This window comes from Podarcis liolepis, assembly GCF_965112155.1.
Source record: "Podarcis liolepis genome assembly, chromosome: 2".
NCBI classification, from domain to species: Eukaryota; Metazoa; Chordata; class Lepidosauria; order Squamata; family Lacertidae; genus Podarcis; species Podarcis liolepis.
Genome location: NC_139555.1, coordinates 30254000 through 30262951, shown reverse-complemented (window position 1 = coordinate 30262951; position 8952 = coordinate 30254000).

Sequence of the window (8952 nt, the reverse complement as noted above, 5' to 3'; positions counted from 1 at the left end):
AAGTCTTTCCTAAAGCCATGTTAGGACCTGGCCTCAGACTGGCAGCAGGAAGCTTTGAAGGTCTTCTGGTACAGAGCACTTTGAAGACTTCAGACAACAGTCCAGTTTGAAGACTTCAGACAACAGTCCAGTTACCAAAACGCATATGCATGCCTTTGACCCCATCCCCCTAGCCTTTGGTTCTGCCCACTTGGTCCTTGGAGGGCTGGTCAAATACAAATCCAACTCTCAGGCTGAAAAGGGTTCCCCACCCCTAACACAGAGGTTGATTTTACCAGTATGTTCAAGATCTTGAAATATTCAGATGACAAACAAGGAGGCTGCAAACCTAAGCACAGACGATATGAAATGAGCTTCACTGGCCTTCATGGCACTTGCTTTTTTTAAGTGCTTCAGAATTAAGCCACTAGGATTGGTGAAAGCAGGAGACAATTCAGAGATATCACCCTGTCTTATCAGGGGGGCTGTCTGAAATGAAACTAAAGACTCTGGATTGAGAATTGCATTCCTTTACCATCTGCCTGATAATAAATGTTGGAAATGTAATGAGACTGAAGGTACATTCTTTCACCTTTGGTGGACGTGCCCAAGGATTAAGACATTCTGGGAGATGATCTATAATGAAATGAAAAAGGTATTTAAATATACCTTTCTGAAGAAACCAGAGGCCTTTCTCCTGGGCATGGTCAGCCAATTGGTGATGAAGGAGGATAGAACTTTCTTTATGTATGCTACAACAGCAGCAAGAATACTTATCGCAAAGTACTGGAAGACACAAGATTTACCCACCCGGGAAGAATGGCAGAGGAAGCTGATGGACTACATGGAACTGGCAGAAATGACTGGCAGAATCTGAGACCAGGGAGAAGAGTCGGTGGAAGAAGATTGGAAAAAATTTAAAGACTATTTACAGAAACACTGTAAAATTAATGAATGTTAGAAGGATGCTGGAATGAAGTTATATGGCTTTAGCAGAAATGTTATAAAGAATTAAGTAAAAATAGACTGTTAATGGGCTAAAGGGGGAAAAAAACAAGGTTAGATTGTGTTAAGATAAATTATAGGACAAAAACTGAGAAAGATGGAAAGGATTTGCTGAAATAGCTAACTGAACTAGAATACAAAAAAGGGAGGTGTGAGGAGGTCGTCGAAACAAGTAAATGAAAGACAAGATATGGAAATATGGGATGTGTTTTTAATTGATTCTGTTTTTGTTCTTGTTTTGTTAAGCAGTGTTTTTTGTTTTTTATGTATTGTATTGTATTGTTTTGCTTTGTTTAACTCTTTTCTTTCTGTAACTTTTAAACTCTTAATAAACATTATTTTTTTAAAAAAGAGAATTGCATTCCTTACAGGTGCCGGGCAGACATACCTTCTGCTGGATTTGTATGTATCTGCACAGCTCTTTTATCAATGCTGAAAATGACATTGAACCTTTTGCCGTGCAGAATGGTGTCAGATATTCTGTGAATCGTCAGCAAAAATGTGAAAAGGCTTTTCCTGAGTTAGTGTTGTGAATGCAAAGGAAAAATATTTGTTATAATAATAGGGAAGGTGACACTCTAAGTGGCCTTTATTATTAGATCCTCCTCAAAAGGCACCCCAGTGTTGCCCAGTTACAATTATATACAATTATCCACCTTGGGTCACTGTCAGGGAAAAAGGTGGGGCATAAATAAATAGATGATGAAAAGCAATAGCTAGGATTGAAAAGAACAGTGGTATTTGTTCTGTGAGCCAAAGAGGGCTTTAGACTTGCTTTTCACAAGCAGCAGACTCTATGCTTACCTGGAAAGCTCCTTTCGAAAGGGAGCGGTTTCAGAGGCAGTTTGCAAAACATCCATGGATGTGTTTCAGGTGATCCAAAGAAAGCACTTAATATTGGCAGTAGACTTGTCTTCTTGCAAGAGAGTCTAAAACAGCTTCTAGCAGCTGTCACCCCTATATGCCTGCAAATGTTTCCCCCTCTGTTCCTTGGCTAGGGGGGGAAAATATCCGAATGAAAAGGATAGGATGTGAGCCAACATTCATTCAGTTTTTAGTCTTGGTGAAGGACATTAGCGGGCAGCTCTGCGCTTGACTAAAAACTGCTATTCATTTTATCCTTGGTGCAGCTTTGTGAAAGAGGTAGCATTAATTCACATTTTACATGTGCGGAAAGTGTAAGTGACTTTCAAGACTGGGCTAGCTGTTATATATAAAGAAAGAAAAAGGATGACTAGGGCAATCTGAGACACATCACCAGGTTCCACAAGCATAACTGGCACAGGCAGTGCTGTTCTTCTAGAAAAAGGGGTGTTGGAACTCACCACAAACTTCTCCCTTGTTCTCTAAGAATGGCAATGGCACCCACCTGAGAGGTGCTGGAACTGAGCTCCGGCTGAAAAAAAGCCCTGGGTACAGGCATCCCCCACAAGGACTGCTGCTGCCCAGAGCCTATGGAAGTTTGCAAGGTCCACTAACACAGTTCCCACAGTTCCCTACTTGAGAAGGGCAATACCCACGGCCTACTTGAGAAGATCAATCAAGGATTGCAAAAATTAAGAGTTGTGTTCATCTTGGGGGAAGGACAGTAACGGAGAGAGGGGGTTTCAGAAATATCCACTGTGTATTGGGGGGGCGACCTCAAAATGGGGGGGGCTTCTGCATTGATGGGGTCATGGAGTAATGGAGAGGAGGGTCTGGCACTACATGGATGGGAGGGGAAGGAGGAGTATCTCAGCATAAATGGATGGGGTGGTCCTCAAAATCTGGGAATGGGGGACAAAGGGTCCCCCCCCACCAAGGCTGCTTCTCAGGGGGTTACAAGTGGGGGGAGGTACAGGATAGGCTGGTGGTTTTCATCCCTCAGTGGATATTAGCTTAAATAAACTGGGGAGGTTCTGGTATGGGGGGGCATTTCAGTCCTTCTATGAGGTGGTAGGAAATTGTGTGTGTGTGGAGGGGGGTTCAAAAAAAATTAAGAAAAAAGAAAAAAAGAAAAATCCACCGTGGTCCTCTAGGTGTTGTTGGACTGCAACTCCCGCCATCCTTGACCAATGGCTATGTTGGCTAAGACTGATGGGAAATGGAGCCCATTAACATCTGGAGGGCCATGGATTCCCTAGCCATTTTAGAGGCTTTGAAAGAACAATCTGGAAATCCTGGAGCTAAGCCAATTCATAAGCATGATTCCTGCTGTACACTGACTGGGTACCACCCAGAAAGGAATTAGGCATGCCTGAATTCCTTTGAAATCAGTGTGCTAAATATAGCTATACACGTTTGCAATCTATTAAGAATACACTGAATTTCCTTTTTCTTCGTTTGAGACAGGAAACATAGGAGAGCTATAACCTCCAGGATGAAACAACTTACATTACATTTGCCTGGGCCAAATAACAAAAGGAATGCTAGAGACTCTCCTCCCGCCCACTCCATTCCTCCACGTCAATTCTCTTCTGCTTTGGGCATGCAATTGTTTGTTGGCACTCACCTGTGACAGCCACTGTAGTGCCATAGATCTCTCTCTGTGGAATCAAGTGAGACTGGAAATCTGAAGCAGATTTGAAGCCTTCCTTCCTACCCCCCAGCCAAACATTATCCCCAAGTGTGGGTGTTTGGATTTGGAAGTTTTCCATTTTGGCCAAGAGGTAACTGTTGTTTTTGGAGATAGTAACCAATCTGTTCATTCATCCTCCAGTTTGTTTGAGCACAACTCCCACCCCCCTTTTCTATAAAAAAAACAACACAGATCTCTCTTGTATTCTTGACAGGCAAGTCTTTCAGGGTCCATTGTTATTTTGCATAAACGCTGAAAAAAGGCCTTGCTGCAATCATGTTCTTTCAGTTTCAGGGCCCCAGTAGAATCAAGTCAATTGGTAAACTCCCTAGCATTAGGGTAAACAGAGACAAAGGTGAGACAGCTCCTGCACCTTTGAAATAGAGGAGCGGATTTTGGTAGCTGCACAGAGGGGAGAACCGCCCTGAGACCTTCGGGTATAGGGCAGTATATAATTCAATTAATAAGGCAAAAGTCAGGGCATCTTCCGTACACACTGGTGTTTTCCTTTACAGAAAGAAAGCAGGGCTAAATAAAGAGCCTAAGATGGTTACAAAACAAACCTAAAGATGTGAAAAACTGAATCCTGCTATTTTGGTTATATTAACATGTCAGGCTTGTTCCAGGTGCATCGTAACGAATGCTGTCAGTATCGTGTTTTAGACCCATCAACTTGGCTAAAAGAGGCTCTCTGCTAATTTATATTGCCAGCACTGTTCTTAACTGAGTACGATCTCACTTAAGCAACTATTCCTTTTGTTCATACTGTGTTTCAAGGAGAAGGGAGTTCTGATGGTCTTCGTTACGGGTGGAATATGTGAATCCAGGGTGGCTCCTCTCATTAGTGTCTGAAGACCCGAATGAAACCAGAGACTTGGTCAGCCCAGTTTCAAACTTAAATGTGCAAATGTGAAGGCTGGCTTCTACCCCCACAATGCAGCAAGCTGACCAGATAAGACGGCCATCATCTGCCATGTATGATTTAGTTGAGATTCCTGCATTGGAGGGGTTGGACTACATGACCCTTGTAGACCTTCCACCTCTACAATGCTATGATTCTAAGATTAAAGTGAAATGGATTTCAGAAACAAGTGTGAAATTTTGCACTTGGCAAGTATTGCACCTTGCCTTTTAAGCACTAGTGCTTGGGGAAAGCATTGAAGTACTTCAGTTTTGCCAACTCCCAAGTTGTACAAGCCTCACTTGACAAAAACCAACTGCAAAAACTATTGCAACACTGAATTAACCACTTTGACATAATTCTCACAAGCAAGAATTTAGATTCCCTTGCCATTGAAATAAAGTGAAATATTTCCTTTCTGTTCCATTGTTTTATCTGAAAAGAGCTCTTTTGCAAGACTTCTACGTGTCACACTGCTGTTAAAAGGCACAAGGGCAGCAATAAATAAAATAATTAAAAGGGGGGAAGGCTGGCAACTGTGACACTTGGAAATTTGATGAATACATAAACCAAGGTTAGTAATTTATACACATTTTGTGACTGTCAAGAACAGCCCAAACATTAGAATTTTGGATGCTAAAATGCTAGCGCAGAAAACAGAATTCCAACATTCTGTCAAGTCTGTTGCACAAATATTTGTAGGAGAAAATATGTTTGGACAGATAATCCACTATTTCACTTGGGAAGGAGAGGAAGTGCCAGAAACGAGAGCCAGAGACCAAGGAGGAATGCCCTTGGCATTTATTTCTGTTTACATCACACAGCTGGGGAGGGAGGGAGAATACCCCCCCCCACCCATTCAAAGCAGTTCCATACATTGCAGAAGCAGCAGTTCAAGATGAGTAATGTTGGAGCAGAATTCCTCCTTTCTGTACTGCTGCATAGACCGCCCCTTCAAATACATGGCAGACTAATATCTGGGTCTGGCTGTCTAATTGGAAGGCTACGATATTAATTATTTTGTGCTCCTTATACGTTTTGATCACCGGATGCTGCTTTGATCTGCTTGGCGGGGAGGGGGAAAGCAGCCGACAAACCAAGAAATCAAAACAAACCTGCTTCCAGAGAAGCAGCTATCCCCTGCATCCGCCTAGTCTCTTCAAGGTCACAGGCTCTGTTCAAGGTCACAGGCAGCAGGGCTTGCAGCTAATGCTGCAAGGACTGAAATACATACACCCACACCCATCCCCTGTGAAGGAAGCTTTTACACACTTAGGTATGGGGCCCTTTTGACTTCTGTCAGCAGTGGGAGACAGGCTGCATTTCACTGGGACCTTCCATGAGCCCTGTGTGCTTGTACAGAACTACACATTCATGATGATTTCCCCAGCCTGCTGCCCTCTGCATTGGCCAGGACTGATGAGAACAATAAACCAAAACATCTGGATGGCCCCAGGTTGAGATAGGTTGCTCAGGACTCTCAAGGAGCTGATCTTTCACCATCAGGTCACTCTTTCCTATGAAGGAAGCCTCTGGTCCTTCTTAAGCAAATTAAGTGTATATACCTCACCGACAACAGCACTGTGTTATAATTTGGAATTAATATAATAATAACAACCACCACCACCCGTCCATCTGCCTGGGTTTCCCTAGCCACTCTGAGTGGCTTCCAGCACATATAAAAACATAATCAAATATCAAACATTAAAAAACTTCCCCAATACAGGGCTGCCTTCAGATGTCTTCTAAAAGTGGTGTAGTTCTTTTAACTCCTTGACACCTGATAGGAGGCCATTCCACAGGGCAGGCGCCACTACCAAGAAGGCCCTCTGCCTGGTTCCCTGTAACTTCACTTCTCGCAGCGAGGGAACCGCCATAAGGCCCTCAGAGGTGGACCTCTGTATCTGGGCTGAACAATTTTACCAGTTCCACAAATACACTTGCAGAAATGTTTTGAATTGATGTCTCAGTCTGATCAGTTTGGGGGTGTAGCCAAGAGCCCACATAACCGACTCTGAGCTTCACAAACGAAGAGCCAAGTGTAAGCAAAGCAACAGTAGGTCAGTGGAAGCAACATTTATGACATCTAAAACGGGCCTCCAGCTTTCAAAGCCAGCCTACGCTCTGTTAGGAATCCAACTAGTCTTGCCAGCCACCGTACCTCCCAAACTGCCATGTGTGTCATGAATTACACAGCACTTCTGCATAGTCACAAAACTCCAGCTGCCACTGAGCGAAGCTGAACAGCAAACCTTGCACACTAAAAATACATCCTCTTCCCCTGGCTATTTGAAGAGCGGATAGGCCCCATCCGTTTTGTCGGCTTACTAAATCAGCTGCACCTGAAGCTGCCAGCTACTTGTGTACTTTCAACGCAAGATACAGCTAGCAGGAAATGGCGTTCCTCAAAACAACCACAGATGCTCCGTCAAAAAGCTCAGCTTCTCTATCCAGGACAGTTGTCAGATTTGGGGCAGGAGCAGGGTGGGGAGAAATCTGCAAGAAGCATGGGCTTGCCAATAGCTAGTAATACGTTGCAATTAAGTTGTTTTTAGTATGCTAGTGATAATGCATTTTGCATTAATTGCTAACCACCAATGATTAAAGTTATTAAATATAATTAAGTTTACTAGAGGAACAGGAAGATTCATCTCATAACCACTGACATGTTTGTGTGATACAGGAAGTGTGGCTCAGAGCCTGAGCTATGATGGCCAAGTTGTATTATATTATTCTTCGCAAGTTTTTCTACTTTTAAAATCTTTTTGTTTTAGACAAAGGTAACAAGACAAAGGTAAGAAGGGGCCCCAGACTTGTTCACACAGTCACCTATAAGACAAAATCCATAGGTGGCCCTCTACAGTGGGCAGCTGATAAATATGTTTTGCCTTTCCGGTTTTCAAAAAAACTCAAAAGCTGAACACAAACAGCCTGAAACTTCAAAGCTGAGCCAAATTTCCGTATTCACTCTTAACAAAGGAATGAAGAGATTTGTGAGGAGTGGGTGGGGACACAACATTTTCCTTGAAAAAGTAAGCATTTTCTTCAAGCTTCTTCCATCCAAGCTTTTACAATTTCTACTGGAAGAAATCCATTCTCAATATTGAGTTTTTATTACAGCAGCCCAAATGGATTCCTAGAATACAGTTGATTAATATTTAGCAAGATGTCTGTGTAGAAAGAATGGAGATTGTGTTTTTTTTAAAAAGCTGTAAAGCATATTTTTTTGGGGGGGGTTAAGAGGCAGTCCTTTTCTTTCAAAAAAATCCATAAATCAAATTAAACCACTGATACCATGGGAGCTGCCACCCACCCTGTTGGTTTTGTATTTGTTCTTCTAACTTCTGCATTTTGCTTATTTTAAAAATAGACTTTGTTCAGCTGCCCATGTTGTGACATGGCTAAAGTCCTCAGTTCCTTCTCAGATAGGTGCTTGGAAAGAGTAAAACACACGCAGCCTGACTCCCATGGCAGCTTTACTGAGAAATTGCCCTGAGTTCAACAGGAATCGCTCCCAATGACTTAGGATTCTACCTAGTAGTAGCCTATATATTTTTTGTTTATACAGAAGATAACTAGTATAACCACATGAAGCAATTTGTTCCCACTCCAACAGCAGTCCACCTTAAGCATGCACTGCCCAATAATGGCGTATCTGTGAGATTTAATTGAGGGCAGGGAGGGCAACAAGATGAGACCAAGGCCCAATGAAGTGTAATCTACCCAATCTACCTTTCCCTCCAATACCAGCATTGCTGAGAAAAATAACAGAACCAGCTTTCAAAGAGTTCTTCAAGCAGTGGCAGCAGAGGCGTAGAAAGATTGACACAGGATACAGAATCACAGAATGGTAAGAGTTGGAAGGAACCTGAAGGGTTATCTAGTTCAACGTCTTGCAATGCAGGAATCTCAGCTACAGCATCCAGTAGTCCAACACCTTTCATTTAAAGCTTAGTAGCCTGAACAGAATTCAGATTCCTATCCTTACATCTTGCACTTCCTAAAGCTCAGATCTGCTAATACGGGCCTCTAGGTGCCTCATAGCTGAGTGGAAAGGAACAACACGTTTGTATGTCAAAGCTCCTATGTTGAATCCCTGGCATTGCAAGTCCAGATGAGACTCTCGAGACCCTGGAGAGCTGCTGGCTCTCAGTGTAAACAGTGCTGAACTGGACCATTTGATTCTAGGACAGATTTCTGTATTCCACTTAGGCTTTGAGATATCGAAAGGCAAAGCCAGCATTGTTTCTAGGTTAGCCTCCCCTGTTCTTTTGCCATACAGATGTTCTAATATTAATGATTATTATTGTTATTTATTATTTATTAGATTTGTATACGGTCATACCTTGGAAGACAAACGGAATCCATTCCGGAAGTCCGTTTGATTTCCAAAACGTTCGAAAACCAAATCACAGCTTCTGGTTGGCTACAGGAAGCTCCTGCAGCCAATCAGAAGCCGTGGAAGCCCCATCAGACAATCGGGTTCCAAAAGAACATTCGCAAACTGGAA